The sequence below is a fragment of the Taudactylus pleione genome, unplaced genomic scaffold (assembly GCF_031769625.1).
Source record: "Taudactylus pleione unplaced genomic scaffold, aTauple2 ptg000201l, whole genome shotgun sequence".
Classification (NCBI taxonomy): domain Eukaryota; kingdom Metazoa; phylum Chordata; class Amphibia; order Anura; family Myobatrachidae; genus Taudactylus; species Taudactylus pleione.
Window position 1 is genome coordinate 48,619,317 of NW_028284603.1, and position 23,265 is coordinate 48,642,581.

At 44.8% G+C, this 23,265-nt stretch overlaps 1 protein-coding gene and 1 pseudogene across 2 annotated transcripts in view; one reads left to right on the plus strand and one right to left on the minus strand.

The window, feature by feature from the left end:
• ACSS1 (acyl-CoA synthetase short chain family member 1) overlaps positions 1-23,265 on the minus strand; it is a 158,699-nt gene that overhangs the window by 110,330 nt on the left and 25,104 nt on the right. The window lies entirely within an intron of this gene.
• On the plus strand, positions 394-1,253 carry LOC148518371 (uncharacterized; annotated as a pseudogene).

The window sequence follows — 23,265 nt, forward strand, 5'->3', positions numbered from 1 at the left end:
CTGGCATATGATGTCATTTGTCAGTGCCCTGCAGAGAGACATGCACATGCAGCCATCGCTTGCCTGCCTAACCAAATGCACCACAGCAGCCTGACCAGCAGCCACAAAAGCAGGCAGGCACATAGCCTGCACCACAGCAGCCTGACCAGCAGCCACAAAAGCAGGCAGACACACACAGCCTGCACCACAGCCTGACCAGCAGCCACAAAAGCAGGCAGACACACACAGCCTGCACCACAGCCTGACCAGCAGCCACAAACGCAGGCTGATACACAGCCTGCCACAGTCAGAACTGCAGCCTGCACCACAGCCTGACCAGCAGCCACAAACACAGCCTCATCCACAGCCACAGCCAGAACAGCAGCCTGACCCACAGCCTGTTCCTGCAGCAGCATGTGTGCTCCCACGAACTGGACCGATACCGAGATCCGAGAGCTACTGCTCATCAGGGCGGAGAAAGAAATTAAACGCCAGATGACCGGCACAGTGAAAGATGCGGTAGTGTACCACAATATAGCCCAGATGCTGGAGTCCCGAGGGATAAGACGCACGCAGCAGCAAGTGGTCAATAAATTGAAGGCCTTGTGTAAGTAGTTCACTAAAGTGCACGATCATAACCACAACAAAAGTGATGCAGGCCGCCAGGAATGGGTGCATTACGAATTAAGCTACAGCGCTTTTGGAAATACAGTGCTTACAAACCCCAAAGCACTGTCCTCCTCAAACGCACCATCCTGCTCCAGCCAGCGGGAGGATAGTCAAGCGATAACGGCTACACAGGTTACCCTGCCGTCCTCACAATGCAGACCAACATCACAGCTCCTACTGACCGACAAGCCTGGAGAAGGTAGTGGGATGGATTCATCTGTGAATGCTGACAGTATCACTACCACCATAGATGATGTAGTTCAGGCAAGCTCGGAGACAGTGCACCCCAATACGACCCCTCCGCTACAATAGTAAGTATAAATTAAAATCACACACATTACACACACACACTACATTCACTTAAATCCATATAGTAACTATTGCAGAGTGCTGCTAGCGTGCAGGTAGATACAAGGCCACAAGCACATGTACGCAAACACCACTGCTATCTTTATATCGCCTCACTGCATATTACATATATTATAATTTGTTTTTTTCTTTCTCCCCTTTGCAGTCTACAATGTGCCGCCCAGAAAGAAGAAGCTAAACAGGTCGGAGCAAGCTGCTGGAGCGATGACTTCTGTGATCGTGGAGCATCTCTGTGAATTGGATGCCGACATTCAGAGGCAGGAGGATGCTAGAATGGAGAGGTTTCTAGAGTCAGAAAGGCAACTGCAGCAGTCATTTATGAGGCAGTTAGTGGCTATGCAGGAGAGACAAATGTCTTTCTTTGAGAGCACGTTTGCTCGTGGTTTTGCAAACCAAACATACCAAAAACCACAGGCTCCAGTGTACCCAGAACACACATATGGGCAGTACAATAGGGGGCCCAATTATTACAACCCTAGCACTAATAGAACACAAATAAACCTAGAGTCACCAGAGTATACAGTGTATAGGCAATTGCCTTAAACTTGCCTATTTTCAAAATTCTGTTCATTGTACCAACTGGCATTTTTACTATTTATTATTGTTTTTTCCATTGTGTCAGTAAATGTAAAATGTTTAGTGTGAAGGCACTTTTCTAATATTTTCATATGTTACAAAGTAAGATTTCATAGTGTGGCCCGGGATCTCCTCCTTGTCTGGCTACGTTACTGGACACTTGTTTAATACTATTTTTAAACTGTATTTCGTACTCTTGTATTGTGTCTAGTTTTGTCTGCAGGGATCTGAAAGGCACTTTTTTTATATATTAATACAGTGTGTAACAAAGCACCATTTATACCGTGGCCCAGGATCGCCTCCCTCTGTGGCCAAACGATACTTGACACTTGTTTAATACTGTTTTTATATTGTATTTTAAAACATTAATATATGCACATATTTATTGTTCAAAAAAACAACTTTCGAACCAAATAAACAAAAAACTTGTTTGGAACATTATTATTATGTCTTTTAGTTAAAAAAAAAAAAAAACATTTTTAATGACATCTATAGGGAAAAGCAGGGATTACCCAGGTTCAGTGTAAACGGGGTCAACCTGGGAACAACCTGGGTCGAGGTACAGTGTAAACGGTGTCTGAAGCCTGGTTCGGCCCGGGATTGACTAGTGTTCAAATTCCCGGGTCAGGATTATGGTGTAAAAAGGGGTATAAATAGAACATGCACTTATATGCAATTCACTAACATTTTTAATGCTCTAAAAACTTATAGAAATGGGTCTGTCACTAGAGACCATTGTTTCTTATGTCACCAAACCTTGAGCCATTTTTAATTGTGTTTACTACTATTCCTTTTTTCTGAATGTATCGTGTTCTATTCTGTTTGTATTTACCATGGATATATCCATTGGGGAAGCCTATAGTGAGCTCCAAAAGTTAGCAAAAGCACTAATACTAAACTTACTGCAAATGGGTATAACTAGCATTGTCTTAAAAAACAAACAAAAGTGCTTGTTTGTAGAGCAGCCTGTAACAAGGAGCACATTCTCATTATGTAACAGGGTGTTAAAGAAATGCCTTTCACTTGTAATCGCTAAATGCAAATAAGACATCCAGTCTCCAAACATGACCTTGTCACAGGACATACAGTAATACAAATGAGTAAATTATGAATGGCTTTATATACTGTAGCCAGGCTACGTCTCTTACGTTCACAAATGAAATTTATATTGTGCAAGAAGCAAGGAAAATGTAATGCAATTAATAAACACATTGCTGTCCTTGAATTTCAGAATATCAAATTCCAGAACTAACCAAGTAGAGCTGTGTGCATGACTAGCACACTTGTATTTAATTTACACAATCTTTGATGTAAATGAAATACCAGTTGTCCATTCAGAAAATAATGATATTTTAAACATGTTGGAAATATGTGGGTACAGGTGCAGAGGTATGGCAGAGTTATGTACACACCAGCGGATGCCTTATCACTACAGAAGACCCAGTTGCTTAACCAGTGGGATGGCTTATTAGAAGATAGGTGATGTACAGCCGTATTCACACTGGGGTGGTTGTAATTGAGAGAAGCTTGAGCAAAGCAGGGTGTGATACAGCTCACCAGCCAGTGAGTGTATACTTCTAGTAGGTAGTGGTGCAGGATGCTGGAACAGCGGTGATAGTGGTAATATGCGAAGAATTATGTGGAAGATGTCCATTTCCCACTATGTCACTCTTATGGCAAGATGGGGCTGCACATGTACTGACCTCGGCGGCCATCTTGGAACAGGGAATAAAGCCTCTCTGGAGGAACAAAATGGAGTTTGTGCGGTAGCACACTCCCTTGTCAACAAAACATGCTAATATTTCCATTTATTCATTATTTTCAAGTTACAATATAATGACTATCACCTTTAATTGGTAATAAAAATATTGATATAATTAACTTATTATAGCTTGTTATACAATAAAACATGAATAGACTGCAGCAGTTTATATTCTGTTTCTATTTAATTTTAAAATACAGTTACTTAAGAATACATCCTCCTTCTAATTGAGACCATTCCCTAGTTTCCTTTGTTAAAATCAACCATTCTACCAATATCTGCTTCAGCTTCAATTTCACTTTTACACATTTACCCATGCCAACGGTTCTCAAGTTTCTGGTACAAGTCACACCCAGTAAAAAAAATGTACACCAAAAATATGTATACAGGCTTGGAAGCTGTTTTGGAAGACAAATTACAATTTCAAAGCAAAATATTGCTGACAAATTCTGAGAACCATATACAATGCACAGTTTCATTTTGGTGACCAAGAGCTCCAGACTATAGTCATCTATTAATTTCCAGCTCCTCCACTTGTCCTCAAACAGTCACACTGGTGCCATGTATCAGGGCGGATTTAGGGATCAGGCTGCCTCCAGGCACAATATTATTGGGCAGGGCCGTAACTAGGGTGGTGAGACTTGCCACGGCACAGGGCACCGCAGGGTGGGAGGCACTGCTCGGGCCTGTCAATTTTCTGTTTAGAATCATTCTCACTTTTAGTTTCCTTTTCTTTTATCCATGGCATCTCCTGGCCGCCCCATTCCCTCCCTGTTTGACTCCCCTTCCATCTGGCCACCTACCCAAGCACCTTCAATCACATCCTCTTTTATTTACAACACACACATTTCAAAATACCATCATACGAGAGACTCAAACCCATCACATCTCACATGGCAATCAGAAACCTTACACATGGAACTATCTGTCCCACAGGGCACTCCTTTTTCGAGTGCGAGTCTTATGTCCCTATTTGAAAAAAGCGCCTACTCATCAGAGGCCTCTTGCTCATTTACTATATAAATCTGAGAAGATAGATTGGATAACAAATCTTGTTAGAAGCAAGTGGAATAGAAAAAGGGAAGAAAAAGAGTGGAGAGGGAAAGAAAGAAAGAAAGAAAGAAAGAAAGAAAGAAAGAAAGAAAGAAAGAAAGAAAGAAAGAAAGAAAGAAAGAAAGAAAGAAGGCATTGCCAGGGACAACAGCATATAGAGATCACTAGAATGATTATATATATCTATACAAAGCAGGACCCAAATGACTGGTAGCTACTATACAAATGGAAACCAATGGTCCCATCTACCCCAATTGAATTGGGGGAATCAAAGCTCACTAGTACCAGGTCCTGCAGTGTGCCCATGCCAGAGGTTATTTCAACAGCTAGGTTAGATCACTTTAGTACGTGGACCCCAAAATCCAAGTTTTTGGTAGCTACTTTACAACATAGATGCCAAAAGGGCAATGTACCAAGGCTTGGAGAGAGATAAAGTGAAGATGCTGCCCAAAGCAACCAATCAGCTTATAATTGTAATTTCCTAGATAAATTACAGTTAGAAGCTCATTGGTTGCTTTGGGCAACTTCTCCACTTCATTTCTCTCCAAGGCTTCATACGGGATGCAATTATTATACCTACAGCCAGCACCCCGGCTGACGAAATCCCAGTGCCGGAATGCCACTACCCGGCCAGAAAACCAGCGCCAGAATACCAACAGTAGTGGATATGCCGACACCGGAATCTCGACAGCCAGGTTGCCGATTGTAAGTATTGCGGGGCAGGTTAGGTCTTAGCCACATGGGGAAGGCTTAGGTTTAGGCGTCACGGGGGGGTTGGGCTAGAGGAGGGGGAGGTTAGGGTTAGCTACCCTGTGAATGTTTTACTGGCAGTACCTATCCCTGCTTATCACTGTGACTGTGTGTATTTCTATGTTATTTATGTAGATTTAGAATTACTGTGTGTGTAGTAATACCTTTTGTTATAATTGTGTAACTAATTAGTCTCTCTTTTTTTTTTTTCCTTTGCAAGATTGAGCAATAATTATTTGTTTTGTAAACATAGGACCTGATACGGAGTTGGATACATCTGCAGAAACAACGCATTTCGCGATATTCCATTGACTGCGCATGCGTGCAAAACTGAAAATGGGGTCTGTGTATGCGTTGTATGTTGCATCTGCAGTAACAGGTCGCTCTGTCCGTGTCGTATCTAGAGCAGACAGAGTCTAACGTGAAATAGGTGTTTCTGGGTGGCAACAGGGCGGAGACTATTCAGATGCATGAAACAGCTGTGTCGTGGGAGAGTCATCATGTTAGTCCTTTTTTTTCTGCACTTTTTCGCTCAGCATAGGATGAGAATATATATACTACACTATACTATATTATACTGTAATATGCTACTATATACAGTATATGCACACATGATACAAGAGTCTGTTAACCAAAAACTAACAGTATACTGTACATAGGGTTGCTGCTCCCTGAAATGAGAAGACTTATTACGCAAAGACATTGGGCCCGATTCAGTATAGTATGCAAACCCGATGCCGCCCCAGTTTTGTAGGTGTGGCCAGGGTACAGAGCAGCGAGGGGCAATCTGAGTAACCTCAGATGGTATCACAGAAGATCAGATCGGATCTGCAATGCAGTCAGGAGTCCTCTATTTACACCAGATGTCTCCTGCTGCATTTGCATATGTTGTACGGTACTGCACAGCCGCTTCCCTGCTGTGCCTCACAACCCTGAATCAGTGTGTATTAGCATTAATCAGTTCATACAGATATTGGGCAGTATTCAATTAGGCTCCGAAAAGCCGTCAATTAGGCTCCGATGACATAATTTAACCCCGGGAGTGGGTTAGGCACTACTGGGGAGAGTAAGGGTTAATCACTAAGGGGGGAGGGTTAGGTTTAGGCACTAACGGGGAGGGTTAGGGTTGCGGGGGAGGGTTAGTGTTAGGATGCAGGAACAGAGGGTTAGGGTTAGGGAGTGAAACAGGGAAGGGGAACCATACTTACCGGACCCTTGTCGGGATCCTGAGCATCGGGATGCCGCTGTCGGTATATTGACAGCAGGCAGCCCGAGTGCCGGGATTTCATACCGATTCCGCTTCATACATTTTCCCCCAAATCACTTGTAACTCCTTTACAAAACAGAACATATTTATGGTGGCTTTATAAAATGCAGATCAATATCTCTTGACTTCAATTTTCGAACTCACCTCTCACCGTTGCTCGTGTCCTGTTCTGTGCACACACTAAAGATTGTCTTAACAATAGACTAAAGGAAGCTCTCAGCACTTGATTATTAGGATAAGCGGCTGCAGAGTCCACTGGACAAGGAGTATACATTAGCAACCAAAACTATGCCCTAATAAAAATGTCAGACAATGTCTCTGCAAAGGCAATTTCCTAAGCAATAAGCTCAGCTAGCTGTGAACACATTCCAGGAGAGAAAGAATATCCTCTACTGTGGCAGTATGTAATGTATTTCCTCTTTACTTATGTGGCAGGATAAAGAATTTTCCCTGCTTCATTGAACTCTGGGAGGCTGAAGATGAAGATCTTAAGCCCACTTCAGAAAATAGGACATACAGAGTGCCACAAAAACAGTCATTCTGTACCTCCCCATAGTGGACTGCTCTTCTGGCCTGTTGTAGCCCTCGTCACACTAACCTATGATTGATAGAGATATATATATATATAATATATACATATATTACATTGGTCATATACAAATGTTCTGGTAATTTGTGGAATAAGGAAAGGGTGTTATACTAGAACGTGCCTCAGGCAGCAGAATAAATATGACACGTGCTGAGACAGAGGTGAAAATGTATAAGATATAAAACCTATGGCTAGATTACAAAAATCTTCCTTTTCCTTATCTCCTAAGAGGAAAAACCTTTATCACCACTAGTATATAATCATAGCAGCCTACGCAGATTCTATAGGTCACAGGTTCTCTAACTCGGCCCTCAGGACCCCAAACAGTGCATGTTTTCCAGGTCTCCTCACAGAATCACAAGTGAAATAATTAGCTCCACCTGTGGATCTTTTAAAATGTGCCAGTGAGTAATGAATACACCTGTGCACTTGCTGGGGGACCTGCAAAACATGTACTGTGTGGGGTCCCGAGGACCGAGTTTCAGAACCTCTGCTATATGCTATCTTATACCCCTTTTACACCGAAGCTAAAACCCGGGTTTTTGAAGGGTTAACCCGGGCAGCTCCCTGGTGTAAAAGGGGAGAGGGTTGGATCGCCGGGTCGAGTGACCCGGCAATCCAACCCAGGTAACTAGCAGGGTTTAACACGGGCCCAGCCCGTGAAACCCTGCTGTGAGAACAGCGCACTCCGGGTCACGATGACCTGGAGTGCGCTGCTAGCCGGCCGATTGGTCCGGCTTCAGTGGAGCTTGGAGATGACGTCATCTCCAAGCGACCACTTTCACTCTGCAAAAGCCGGGTCTACGCAGACCCGACTGCGGTGTGAGCAGCGCTGACTCGGGAATATCCCGAGTCGGCGCCGGCAAAATTCCGGGTCTGATCCGTATAGGAACTTTGTTCCAACTCCGGGTCAGACCCGGAATTTAGGTGGAAAAAGGGGTATTACTGGGTATAGCATTAAGTGCAGCACTCGGCTCCTGTCAGTGAGGGAGCCAGCACTGCCCATGCCCGCACCCACCACCGGCACCACCCCATTGATACATAATGTATCATACATTTTGTTTACCACGGCCACGGGCCGGGTTCGCGCCACAAGGCCACGCCCCTCCCGAAGGTCCAACCTGCGAGGCCATGCCCCCGACACACACCCTCCCGAAGGCCACGTCCCATTTCGGCGTGTGCCGCGCGCATGGCGTCCCTCCCCGCACCGGGTGTCACCGCGGGGAGGGACGCCACTGGTTAGCTATGGTTACCCCCAATTTGGCTTGCTGAAGGTATTTGGTGTTTTTAAATGGGCTCAATAGCTACTAAATAGCGTTTTCGTATAAGTGGTGCAGAATAGTATGCGGGAGTTTTTTTTGCTGAAAATAACTTATCCCTGCAAATTTGGGGTACGTGAAAATGGGGGCCAGCATATTTAAAAGTTGGTAAAGTTAAGTTTAAAAAATCGTGAAAAATCCACCTGCCGCAAGCCCCTGCAATGAAAAAAACATCTGGGGCATACTTGGGGACCCCCTTGGAGTTTAGTTCGCTAGTTTTTAACTTTGTCCCCCAACATTTTTTTTTTGTTCGCCCCCAAATTGAAAGTGATTTTTTTTTGGGGTGTCCTTAAGTTTTTTTTTTTTTATTTTGTTGACGCAGTTTACCTTTGGGGGACTGTCTGAAGGCAACACAGGGGTTCCCGCAATGTTGCACCCCAAAACCCCAATTCTGCACTTTTTTCCGCCTGCTATTCATAGGCGAAACTTTTACGCCTATTACATTGCATTGACTTTCTGCCTAGGTGGAAAGTCTTTCAAATTGAATACGGCGATACTTATCCGCCTGGCGAAATGACGTCATCGGCGAAACTTTTTCGCCGATTCCGGCTTTTCACTCCAAATTGAATACGGGCTTTAGTGGGGAATTCAAATGTTTTGGATGCCCATAGCTCCCATCTAAAGTGAAGGGAGCTATTCCATTGTTTGTACGACCAGCCCCACGCTGCTTTCTTGCACCCAAAATGCACGGGATTAGTCCCGTTAAACAGCTTCTCCCATGCAAAGTGGCAGTTAAGGCACCCAAAAGCCCTACTTTGGTTAGATTTCTGCTCGCTCATCAAGAGGCTGCAAGCTGAAATCCGCGATAAGTAATGGGCGCCCAAAACAATTGAATAGCTCCCGGTTACTTTAGATGGGAGCTATGGGCAGCCAAAACAATTGAATTCCCCCTTAGGGCTGCTGGCTCATTGCAACAGCAACAGAGTTTACAATGTTGTCAGGTTTCAACAGTGGCAGGCTCAACTTAATTCACCAAAGTCTGAAAGCCAGTCCCATATCAGCTCTCCCCACAACGCCATTAGAGCCAATAGTATATATTAGAAAGGACGCTGTGCATTGTATCACTGGCTTGGAGCTTTGCATTATGAGATTTTGCTGACATGGATTCAGCTTATGGACTATTTCTTTATTGCACCCTTCATTGTGGAGAAGTTTTGGGCAGAGCCACAATATCTGAGATAAGGGTATGCAAAATATATACATGATGGAGGCAAAGTGAGTCTTTTTTTAACTACTTGCATACAGAAGATCACAGAGTGTTTTTTAACAAAGCAAAATTGTGAAGTGGTATGTAATCAGCTGTAATGAGTTCCCAGCAATGTCCTGTGGTATATAAGATAAAATGGAGGTTGCTACAGCAGTTTGGGGGGGTATAATATGTCCACAGTCATAATGTCGGCATCCATCGTGTCGACATGAGAATGTCTATATAGTCATAATGTAACAGTGTTGAAAACTCGACATGTTAATGTCGACAAATCATTCCTAGTGGCCAAGCAGTGACTTACCTGACAGCTGCAGTGGAGTCTTCTGGGTCCCAATGGTCATGTGACTGTTACTTCCAGGTTAGAGTTGTGTTCCTCTGGCATTCAGGTAAGTAATTCTCCGCTATGCCTAACCCTAATCCCTACCCCAGCCCTCCCTCTATTGTGTAATACTAACCCTAATATCGACATTCTGACAATGTCGTCACGTTGAGTTTTGTTACCCTGCACAGGACAGGAAAATGTACAATACAATAGTCACGCCATAAATGTGCTTAGATATATATTTCTCAAAAGTTATATCGAGTGTTCAAAAGTTGGCGGTTCTCCCCAGGGCTATTTAGTACATAACACACTTAGGAGTGTTTCTTTGTAAGGGGACAAACCCAAACACAGATCCTTTGAGGGGGGAACTCTTAATATGAAAATTCATAATATTAAACCATAGCGTTTAATAATGTTTACTAAGTTATGTTTTGGGATGGTGTCCCTTTACAACATTTTTACAGCTTGTTATGCACCCCAGGGTGAAACCAATGGATTTGTCTCTGTGAATATACTGATCATGGTAGGATCAAACTAGTGCCTGCCAGTTTTATCTTCTGCTTACCTCAGGCATGGAAAGTAGCACTGCATGGTTCAAGTCATATAGCTTCTTACACTGACACTGAATAACTTTTACTCCACAGGAATAAGGGTTTCATGTGATTTACATTTATACGCATCACTGTTTAATATACCTTACTACACCATATGACTATAAATCTTGCATAATATTCTAGTACCAAAAAAAGCAGGTTTACTGTGTACCTGCAACAAGGTCACTTGTTATAGAGAAGTCACGAGATTACAGTATACACAATAAGTAACATAGGGCCTGATTCAGCGATATTTTACCCGATCTGGCCGATTCCAACACATTGGAACAACAGATCGTGTAAAATATGGCCAAATCGTGAGTAAATCGTGAGTTCCCACTCACGATCACGATGCGATGCGCGTCACCGCTGGTCGCACATCGCATCTTCAAATCTTCTGTGCAGTAGGGCAGATCTGACAACCTAGGAGGCGATGCACTGTGAAAGTCTGGATGCAGGAGACATCGGGCCTGATTCAGACCCACTCGCGAGCGGCTGTCCGCTCGCAAGTGGGTCGATGTTCTGGACTGAGCATGCGCACGACGGAGGGAGCTCCGTCATGCGCATGCGCCAGACGCGACGAGCGAAGGAAAGTCCTTCGCTCGTTGTGTCCGATCAAAGGGGGCGTGCTGTCAATGTTGATTGACAGCACGCCCCCTTTGGTAGGCGTGCCTCCCTGACGGGGGCGTTCCCACGGGAACGCCTCCGGTCAAAAGCCGGCCCACTGACATCACTAGTGATGTCAGTGGGAGTGATTTTGGCTCTGATAGAGCCAAAATCACTCCGGAGCTTGCGGTTGAAAACCTCAACCGCAGGCTCCGGCTCGCAATTTCGATGGTCGCGATGGTCTCGACCATCGCGGCCATCAAAATGCACGCTCGTATAGCCTGTGGGTGGTGACCCACAGCTATACGAGCGTCCAGAAGGACGCTCCATTTTCATGGAGGCCAGCCCTCATTCAGAGCGTGCGCTCTGCTCAGAGCGTACGGCTCTGAATGAGGGCCATAGTTTTAAAAACATATATCTAAATCTAATCAGTCATCACAAGTCCACTAACAAGCACACATAATAAAACAGAAAAATGTCATAACAGAATAGTTATTATAGAAAATACAACCTGATGACTTGGATATGTAAAATACAGTTCCACGCAAAACAGTAAATAGATTTTTGGTTGGAAGTCATTAAGTTAATTCTAAATGTCATGCACCTGAGTTCAGTATTCCTTCTCACCTGGAGAGTCAGCCACAGTCTAAAGCCACATACACACTAGACGATAAATTGGACGATATGAATGATAACGATATCGTCATCATTCATCGTATTCAATATCGTCCAGTGTGTATGCAAGATATCGTTAACGATGCGTGCTCCGCGGATCGCTAATGATGTCTTTCATCGCCCGTACTTGCAGGGCAACCTAACGATATCGTTCAGTGTGTATGCTCAATGTCATTAACGACATTGAGCCCAGCAGTGCAGGGGAGACACTTAACGAAATCACTCATGGAGCATATTGTTAAGTGTGTACGAGCCTTAAAACAGACAAGTGACACTTTCCTTGCCTGTGTCCTCCCAATAATATAATATAGGACACAAAAATGGCATATGGTTATGTCATATAGGGGGCATGCTGCCCCCATCCGATCACCCCTCAAATTACACTTGGATTACCACATGTGGTGTACCACACTGCTCCACTTTCCATTATGATGTCTTCTCTCACCTTGGCAAACAGGGACATACAGATAAACGTCCTATGAGTCAGGAGAAATGACGATGGGACAATCCCCTGAAATAAGGACTGTAGTGACAAAATCGGTACAGAGCTGCCGGCCAGTGCGCTACTTCCTGGTGCCGGCGGCCTAGCACCTCGGTATGACATCATGATGTCACATGTTCAGGGGTCAGGGCCAATACTGGGTGCAAAATCGCCTTCCTCCGGCACTGGTAGATATATAATATATTTGTACATTACCATGGTCTTTCCATTGTGCTGTAGTACAAACATAATGCCATTTTGTCATACTATAATACTCATGGAGAAACCATTAAAAAACATATGATAGACGCACAAATAAAGCATATCCAGCATATCAGCTGGTCAGATAAAGGTGCCACTCCTTGCTGCTCTGGGGCCCTGCTATCCTCTGTGTTGTACGCTGTAAGCAGGGAGCTTAGTGCCTGCATTCCATCATTTCCTACTCTCCAAGTATATCCCAGTATGTCCTGGACTGGGCCAGTGCTAGGCTTCTCTGCGCGTATACCCAATAATGCCAGCGGATGGGCGATAGTGATTGCCTCTGTTCTGTGAGAGCGCAGGGCTGCACCCTTCAGGCTATGGCGCTCCGGGCGACCGCCCTGCTAGCCTGTGCCTTCAGCCGCCACTGGTCCTGGAGACTCTCGAATTTTGGGGAGCTCTCCCGGACTCCGGAGAGAGTAGAGCAGCCTTATCAATTGGAAATTGTGATGATTGACGTCATATCCCTCTTCCCGAGCTGCATGATGCTACATATTACGACATTCCACATAGGGTCTTGGGTTACACAAATTTTTGATCCACACACCTGTATCTCCCCATCCGGATCTCCCGAAAAGACACACAATTTCTAAGTAGGTAAATATGCAGTGCACGGTAGCGGAGGAGGAGGCAGCTAAGTTAAAGAAGGTAAGGAGATACAGATGTGTCCATATACATCTATCCTCCGTGCGCTACAAGTCGCGTTACACATAACATGTGTGTGACTGCAGCTGTATCTGCATGCGGAACGCTACATTACAGTATCACAGCCGCTGACACTGTAATGTAGCATTTCGCATGCAGATACAGCCGCAGGCGATACAGACATGCCGCATATCATTTTAATCAGCAGAAGCTGCTTGTGCGTCCTATGCGAATAAAACGCATTTGAAGAGAAAAGGTTGCACGAAAATACGCTCGTTGCTACCGAGTCACGCCACGGCATGGCGCGACTAGAAGGGCTGTTTAACACGCAAGGAGGCTAGATGTATGAGGACACATCTGTAATGTCCCTGGGTGTTCCAAATTTGATAAGCAGTTTCAATAGTCCTAATCATGCCCCTGAGCACATCCCACCTACAGATTTATTTTTTCTTCTTTTTTAAAAACTACTTAGATGGAAATGTATTTAGGGACTGATTCAGCATGGAACGCACTGTTGCATTCGCACGCACCCGCTAGCTGCGAAAATATGCTAATTAATGCATACGCACTGCCATCGCACCAAATTATGAAGACGCCAAGAACATCATAAAGACGCCCCCTTACCTTCACTCACATCCGTAATAATGTGCAAGATTGTGAAAACATCGGTACAATCGAGAACCATCGGACCAAGACGCAGATTAGTGGTTGACCTGACCCTCCTGCAGGAATTGCTAAACTTCCTGCACGCAGTGAATACTCAGGCTGCGTATGGGTTCGCTGTGGATAATTTATGCACGCCCCTGCAGCGGCGTTCGACAGCATTGATACGTCTGCATTCTCTCGACGGCACTTCCTGTCAATAACTGAGTACTGGGTCTGCGTACTGCCTGCGATCGCATTCCCGATCGCAGCGCCTGGTTTGCGCATGCGCACTGAGTCTTATACGCAGGCACAGAATGCAAATCAGCTGGCTGCGTATGCGAACGCAGCCTTGCGATCCAACCTGAATCAGGCCCTTACTTCATTGAATTAAACCACCACTAAACAACTGCGTTAAAACAGAAGTGGCCAATGATTTTGCAGATTATGGGGGAGATTTAATAAATCTTGGAGAGAAATTATAGATAAATAGCACCAACCAATCAGCTCGTAAAGTGACAGTTAGGAGCTGATTGGTTGGTGCTATTTATCTCCAATTGTATCTCTCTCCAAGCTTTATTAAATCTCCCCCTAACTTCTTTGTATTTGCATTCCAGTGACAAGCATTCTTTCCTACACCATCTCTTGCTGCTAAGAGGAACTGAACTTCTATATACCCCTGCGACACTGGAAACCTGGCACTGAACTCTGCTTTTCAAAATAGCATATTTCTAATCAGTCTCAGTGGGCAAAGCTGGAGTGGACACTGAAAGGCTACAGCCATTTATAACAGTACATGCAGTACATGCAGTAAGCTTTTGTAGTTTATGGTCCAGTACAGGTCCCCGCAAGCAAGTACAGGGGGGAATTAAACATTTACATAATCCCCCTTCTAGAATAGGGATTATTGGTTTTTATTTTTGTGGTTTTCTAATACATTTTTCCGTATACATTGCCAGCTGTATGTTCTCTCCACTGGCATTTTAAACCAATCACAATTTTAACAGTCAGTCAAGACAAAATACCATAGTAAAATATAGTTTATTTATAAAGTAGGTTTATTTTTTCATAAACATTCAGGAACACAGGAAAGCAGGAAGTTATTCTGCAGAACAGTACAGTTTAGCACAATTGGGGCCTTATTCAGAGGCTTTTTTGGAAACTTGCATTATTATTTTATTATTATTATTTTAGCCTGTATGTGCATCTTTTTTCAGGCGTATACCTTCTACCCTCCAACATGACCCCTTCCATCAGGTACAAAATGCTCTGCTCCTGGACTTCCCACCTAATGTATGAGTGCAGTCCCCTGTGTTGAACTAGGTAATCGATGAGATAGGTATTTCACCACTGTTGGCTGCAATCATAAATAAAAAAGGAAGTCCAGGAGCAGAGCATTTTGTAGCTAAAGGTGGCCATACATCTGCGGCTGATCGCCGCGATGCAGGGATGCGGTCGTAAATTTCCGATCACCATCGGATATTTCCGATAGCCCATAATCCATGTCCAGCGACCCGTCGCCGGATCGCGAACATTTGACATGTTAAATGTCCCCCATTTGACGATTGCAATCATTTTTTTATCGCGATCGTCAAATCGCTGAAATCCAACATGTTGGATTTCTGTGATCCTGCCATGTCGGGGTGCAGCATCGCGGGATCGTAGCAATCCATCGCAGATGGATGGGGCCCATAATGTTGGAGGGTCTGATACCTAGGGGGACAAGACCATGGCTGGAATAGAGGTACAGACACAAGCAGTGGGCGTACAAGCATGGCACTCCAGCTCCTGTGGTACTACACATGCCAGCATTCCCTGCTACAGTTTCCGCATGCCCTAACATTCAAGATTATAGAAGGGCATGCCGGCATGTGTAGTTCGGGCAGATGGCTGGAGTGCCACACATTGTCTCACCCTGGTCTAGAGAATACTCCACACTACAGATGTGTCCTTGTTCATCTAGCCACAATACGCTATGCAGCACGATGTGCCTGGCGTGAGTGAGCCGCCAGGTCCTGTGCAACTCTGCTAGCGCCTGGCGTCTTTTTTTGCCGAAAATGCGTCTAATGGTGCATACACACGGTCCAACTTGCTCGATCATCGATATCGTTGAACGATTTTGTTCTATTTTAAAAATGAACGTTATCGTTGAACGGTTTCATGAACGATGAATGACATCTGACAATATTTAAATGATGATATCGACCAAGTTGGCCTGCATGTACGGTCGACCTCAGATATCGTTATTGTCCATACGGACATGCATATCGTTGGTTGTTCAATGCAAAAAAATCAACGATATAATGATAAACGATATCGTTCATATCGTCCTGCAAAGTTGGACAGTGTGTATGCACCATTACTTGCACCAGGAGACTGTGCTGATTAAGTTGATAATTGACACTTGTATATCTGTCTGTAAACAGAACTTGGCGTTGAAGAAAGATGCAGCCGCTGCATCATAGCACTTCGCATGCTGACTGAGAGACAAGTGTTGCAGCCCCGTTCCAGCCACATAACACCCATTCTCTAGTCCCATCACTGGCTGCCTGTCAGATGGCAAATTGCTTTAAAGATTGGATTACTGACTTTCAAAGCCCTACATGACGAGGGCCCAAGGTACCTGAAGCAACTTCTGATCCCTTACTGTCCCACTCGATTACAGCGATACGTTGACAAAGGACTATTAACAGTACCTAGAATCCCTGGGAATTCATCCGAGGGTCGAGCTTTCAGCTTTGTGGCTCCAACTCTATGGAACTCGTTTCCCCGCACAGTTTCAGAGGCCTCCACTCTAGAATCCTTCAAAAATAGACTCAAGACTCCCCTATTCACCCAAGCATTTCTGTAATGTCCCTTGTTTAGCTTGTTTTGTATTTTGTGCTGTAAGGGCAAATGTAAAGCACTCTGAGTCCTTTAGGAGATAAGTGCTATATAAATAACATTATTATTATTATTATTATTATTATATCAAATTAATCAGCACACGCATTTCACCTTACCTTGTCGCAGGTTCATTCAACACTGTCTGAGGAAGCGGCCAGGTGCTGTGAAATGCGTTGCTGTTTTAAGTGAGAATTACATTTTTCTTTTATGCTTTATTTTTATGTCTGATTTTTAACTTGTGACGCTGTGTTTTTAAATTATTTTAAAATTATTTGTAGTTTTAGTTATCCCTCTAACCATGGTTGTCTACAATAGTGAAAATTATTTAGTTATTTTTACATTTAATTTATCCATGACAATAGTGAGCTGTATTAAGAAGCCATTAATCTAACAAATAAACCATTTGATTATTATTTATTTGTTGTTGGGTCATCCCTTATTTGCCAATTGCAGCCCATATTTCATGTTTTGATAAGAGGATGTTTTACCACTTATATATTAAGTGCTGACACTAGCTTTAACAGTGCTATATTGCTCAGTTCCCATTAATAGAGAGTAAGGGACTGGTGCTGCACAGTGGAAGTGTCACAATGAAGTTTTGATCTATAAAGTACCCTTCTCAGTGCCGGGGATAATCTCCTGTTTCCATGATAAAACTGTGGAAGGGCATGTTGTGAAGGATGTATAGTTTATAAACACTTGGAGTGCCATACGTCGCCTACCCGTAGGATAACATACTGTACGCTGAACCAATAGTTCAACCCATGAATCACACTTGCAGCGTCTCCACTCCCCGGTAGTAGCTTTCAGTGTTGAAAAGGCATTTGGAAGAGTATCTTGGCCATTCTTGTAAATTACTTTCTGTCAAATGGATCTGAGAAATAACATTCATAAAAGAATTGATGCATTACATCATAACACAGCTGCTTTGTTGCTGACAAATGGGATTTATTCAGCCTCATTTCCTATCGGTTATTTAGTTTGATACAAATTTGAACAATATTCTAGTGGAAATATTAATAGTTACCACATGATCATCACATGACCATGGGCGGGATGTACTAAGCATCGCATCCGCGATACCGTACATTACGCCATTTATCAGTCACATACCGGTGATAATATTGCCAGTATGTACCTAGAAATGCGATTAAAATATCTCCTAGTAAGAGCTGTCCTTTGCGATAGAGGTTTATGATGCAGAAGTCCCTCGCAGAATGATGTGTGCGCCGTAGGGGTGCTGGGAGGGATCCGATTGGGTCCCTCTCAGGGGGAAACGCGAAAAGAAGCCCACCCCCAGGTACACATGGAAATGCGACCAAAACGATGGAAACGGGGGTTTTCAATGTTTTGACCGCATTACAGGCTTTAGTAAATCCCGCCCTGTGTACTTAATCTTACACTCAGCTACCTTTTACACCACTGTCAAAAGTACTGACACAATGTGGAAGATTGGTCCTGCATTTTAATTTCTATTTTTATAGTTATTTGTATAGCGCATACATATTCTGCAGTGGTTTACAGAGAATATTTCAGTCATGCACATCGGTCCATGTCTCAGTGGAGCTTACTATCTATGGGCCTGATTCAGCAAGGAACGCACAGGAGAGAACGCACGCACTTGCCGATGTTTCCGTACTGCACTGCGTGTGCGCGACCTAGCCCGTGCGATCGGGTAAGCGTACGCAGACTACATGCAGCGTGTATGCAGACCCTTTCCGATATTGATTGACCGGAAGAGCCGTTTGTGGGTGGTGACGGGGGGTGGTCGTGCGAACGCAGGCGTGCCTGTGCGTTGGGACGCCGTTTTAGGGGCGTCCATAATTAAGCCAGTGTGTCAACGGACGCAGTGATGAGACTCCGTGCACACAGGAAGTTGCCAAGATCCTGTGCAAGGTCTGGTCAACCACTATTATGCAAATGTGGTCGATGGTTCTCGATGTTACCGATGTTTACGCTATCTAGCGTACTGATCAGGCTTTGAGTAAAGGGAGATGGGCGGTTTAATATGGGGCTGGGCGTCTGCATCTTGTGCTGCGGTCTCCATGTGTATGCATTGATTAGCATATTCTCGCAGCGGCTTGGTGCGTGCGTCTGCTAGCGTGTGTTCCTTGCTGAATCAGGCCCTATGTTCCCTATCACGTGGACTCACGTACACTACACACTAGGGATAAGTTTTGCCAGAAGTCAATTAATCTACCAGATTGTTTTTGGCATGTGGCAACAATCCAGAGCACCCAAGGGAAACCCATGCAAGAACATGGAGAACATGCAAACTCCACACAGACAGTGTGATGATCAGGAATTGAACTCAAGACCACAGGGCTGTAAGGTAGTAATACTAACCACAACTCCAACCCTACTGCATCTTTAAATACTAGTGATGTTAGGTTCAGCAATACAATGTTCTCCTGTCACTATGTGGTAAGGTAAATGGAGGATAACTTTTCATTTGGTGTTACATTTCTGTACACGTCATCTTTTAAATCCTGAATCTGTAGAAACTGAAAATATTCATAAACGCTCAATTCATCTTGATACATTGTAAAGAAGGTATGTTAAGAATGGAGGTCAAAGCAGTTTGTAAAGGTAAGGGTCAGGTGTCATAGACAAGATTTACTGACTTTCAAGTACAGCGCTTCTAATAACTACCTAGAGGAGTATCAGGGATTGTCTTGACATGGTGCATGTGGTAATTTGACAAAATAAACGGTAATTCAAGGCTCTGAATGTGTGAGAGGAACACGTCTGTTCATGCTGACCTGTTTGGACTCCTCCTTTCTTAGATCTAACAAAATGAGCTATACCAATTCCACCCCATTTGCACTTTACAGTCCTGAAGCTCCTTTAGGGGTACAGGGGACTCATTACAGTCAGTCCCCTCAAACACCTCATCTTGCAGAGATCATCAGATTTGAAAAGAGTAGCAACACCAAACCCTGGGCCTGACTTGGAGGTGGATGGAGGTGCACTACGATTTTTTGTTGCAGCTGTTACTGCAAATTTCTGCTAATGCAGCCGATGGCTTCCTACTGAGACGCCTACCGGCTGCGGGTTTTAAGTGGCAGCATGAACTTTGATTGTTCTGTTCCTGACACGCCCACCAACAAATCCACCCACCCCAGTCACGCTCAGGAACGTATATCGGAATAGATCTCCATGCAATTTCGATATGCGTCTACTGACTGCAACTATAGGGATGCATATGCTTTGCGTCGCCGATGCATGCGCAAATTAAAAAAATTGCTCTAAACAAATTCTTGTGGCAGCATTAAGGTGCTTGGTTGAATTATGTCAATCATCAGTCTCAATCCAAGGTTGGGATACCAGCACAACAATATATACTCATCTGCCCAATAGCTATTTAAGTAACTTGATTGCACCTCTATCAAGGGCACTAAGGCAATCTTTTGTGCGGCCAGGATTATCATGTAAACTGCATAGAATTAGTTTTCAAGTAGCAATACTAGCTATTTTATCCCTGGATAATTACGATGTAGAACAACCCAGTAAAGGAGACATTAGTTGATTTCAAACTTGACCCATATACAAAAAAGTATTTCTCAGTGAATCTTGTTTTCTTGGGAAACCCAAAGGATTAGCCTGGTGAGCTTTGACCTTGTCTTTCATCTGCTAATTAGGATCCACCCTCAAGTCAGGAAAACACTGCACATAGCGGAAACACTGTCAGGCACTGTCCCCAGGGTGGCAATCATGAGTATCTATGACTACCACTAAAGCAGTAACACCAGGCATGATATTGGCTCCCATTCTGCAGGGATTGTAAGGAAAAATCCAGGGCCTGATTCAGCAAGGAACGCACAGATGCAGACACACGCACCCAGCTGCTGCGACAATATGCTACTGAATGCATACGCATGGCAATCGCAGCAAAATAAGCAGACGCCGAGCACTACATAATACCACCCACTTCCCTTCACTTCCTCCTCTATACCTGGCAAGACAGCGGAAACATCGGTAACATCGAGAACCATCGGACCCATACGCACAATAGTGGTCGACCTGACCCACCCGCAGGCATAGCGAGACTTCCTGTATGCAACTAGACCTCAGGCTGCATCCGCTGCAGCAAGGGCTTAATTATGCACGCCACGCATGCATTTGGCCAACCACTCCCCCATCACCACCCACAAATGGCACTTCGTGTCAATCACTTGTCTCTGGGGCTGCGGACTCCCTGTGTACGCATACTCCATCGCACTGGCCAGCATGCGCAGACCAAAACCATCAACCGATTGCGTGCGTCTGCATCCGTGCGTTCCTTGCTGAATCAGGCCCCCAGTTTTTCGGAATAGGGTATATGTCCCTAAATTATTATTAGATCTAAATAGTATTTCAAGATGAATTGGTAATTAGATACGGTGCTAACTGTTGTTAATCATTAGGACGATATGTCGTTTTGAGGCGAATCGGAGCGACAAATCGTTCACATCGTACAGTGTGTACACACTATTGAGAACTCCCGTGCATTGTTCGTTGTTTCTTCAGATCTGCCTGTAGTGCAGGCCAATCTGAAGATCCGGCGGCCGACACCATGCTTCTGGATGTGGCGGGGGAACGATATTTGGGGCGTCTTACACCGGATTGTGCAATGTGTGTGGGCCGCCCAATATATTGTGCTGTCGCATCTGCTGTCGCTGGGTACACACATCGTATAGTGTGTACCCGGCATTAGAATGGAGATTATTGTCTGTCCTCACCACAAAAGGTACAGATAATCATGCAGTTTATTTACTATGACCTATGTAATGGTGGCTAGGTATTCCAAATGATATACTAGCTTTACTCAACTTTTGAGCCAGGCTTGAGTCTGAGTTCTCCAGAATATTTGTAAATAAAATTTATGTACCCTTGAAGAATATATGGATTGTTAGGGTCTGCATAGATCGGAACAGTATCCTCTGTAAAATCTTATAAGCTTTTTAACTTATTGTTCAAAATCATGAGTTTATGGAGCAGTTTATGGAGTTGTTTGGCTATCAATAAACTATAAATGTTTTGACTGTATATTCATGGTCATGATGTAATGCCTCTCAAATATCCCTATTTAGGTGAGACAGCCCGGATTTGAGGTATCAGCCCCATAGTCTCACCCATTGACAAGTCTGTACAGTGGCAGGGAAGTTAGTAGGTATGTCCCATTCACTGCTGCCCTGCATACCCCTCTCCTGTCTCCCCAGCCATCACCCGCCTGTCTTCCCAGCCATCACCCTCCTGTCTCCCCAGCCACCCCTCTCCTGTACCCCAGCCATCACCCTCCTGTCTCCCCAGCCCCACCGCACCATCCCACTTCTGTGTCCCCAGTCACCCCCTCCCGTCTCCCCAGCCATTAGCCTGCCTGTAATGTGGGGCTCCAGTCCCTGGCCCACAGGTCCAGCCCACTGTTCCAGTCCCTAGACCCCCTGCTCCATGGAGAGAAATACACACAAAGTATATATGTAGCTCTAATATATATGTGTGTGTATATATATATATATATAGTGTATTTCACACCCTGATAAAAGATAACCAAATACTCTCCCACTTCTCTCACCTTTCCCCCGTTTCTAATACCCTTTGTTCATCCTTCTCCCTTCCCCCCAAAATACCAGCCACATGGGATCAGTGCTCCCGCCCCTTGTCTTTAACTACTGGCTAATACTACTCCTATCCATGGTGCTGTGCGCTCCCGTGGTCCTCCGCCTACGGTCACGTCTCCATGAGTTTGATTGGCTCATGTTCCTGCCACACTGATTTTTCTAGCCAAACAACTGAGTGTTGTCAGCTCTAGAAAGGACGTGGCGTAGCTGGCCACTCAGTCACATAGTCAGTGGTACGGTGGCCCGGAGTGAGCGCGTGCCGTGTAGGAGTGGGTAACCAGGCACCTCAGGTTCACACAGAGGTAAGTACCTGCTGCCGAGTCCCGACACTAACTCTGAGCTCCTGCCCCCTGCACTGGCATCTACAATCTGTCACTGCTAAGTGCTGGCAGATCAACTAATGTTACTAGTGTACCAAGCGATGGCGGCTGCCCAGACCTTGACATCTAGAAACTTCCTAGATGTCAAGGTTCGGGCAGCCGTCACTGCTGCACTGAGGAGCCGCCGAGCCACAGGGGCGTACCCGGGACTGCAGTCCTGGCGGCTCTGTCTTCATTCTACCCCCTGGCCATGGGTGGCACCCACGGATGGCACCCCCCTTTGGCTGGTGCCACCGGCGAGTGCCATCCTGGCCAATGGGTAGATACGCCCCTGACTGGGAGCGATTTAATTTAGCGCAATGTTGAATAGCCCTGGGAAGGATATTCCTGGAGCTATTCAACTGACAGCGTTGTTTAGCCCGACTAGAACCACTTAAGTCAGAATATGTTGGTTACCGCGCCTTAAGCTGGGTGTTTAGACGTGGTAACATGCATTCTCCGACTAAAATGGCGTGTGCAATACTGCATGTGCACGGGCTAAGCCCGAAAACAGCATCCCTCACTTTAGTCTGGTTTACAGCGCAGTCAATTGAATAGCTCTAAAAACTCCTTCCTGGGGCTATTCAGCATCGTGCTGCATTGAATCACCCCCCATTGTGATCGGACATTTCCTGCAGTGAAAGATCTAGATTCTGAC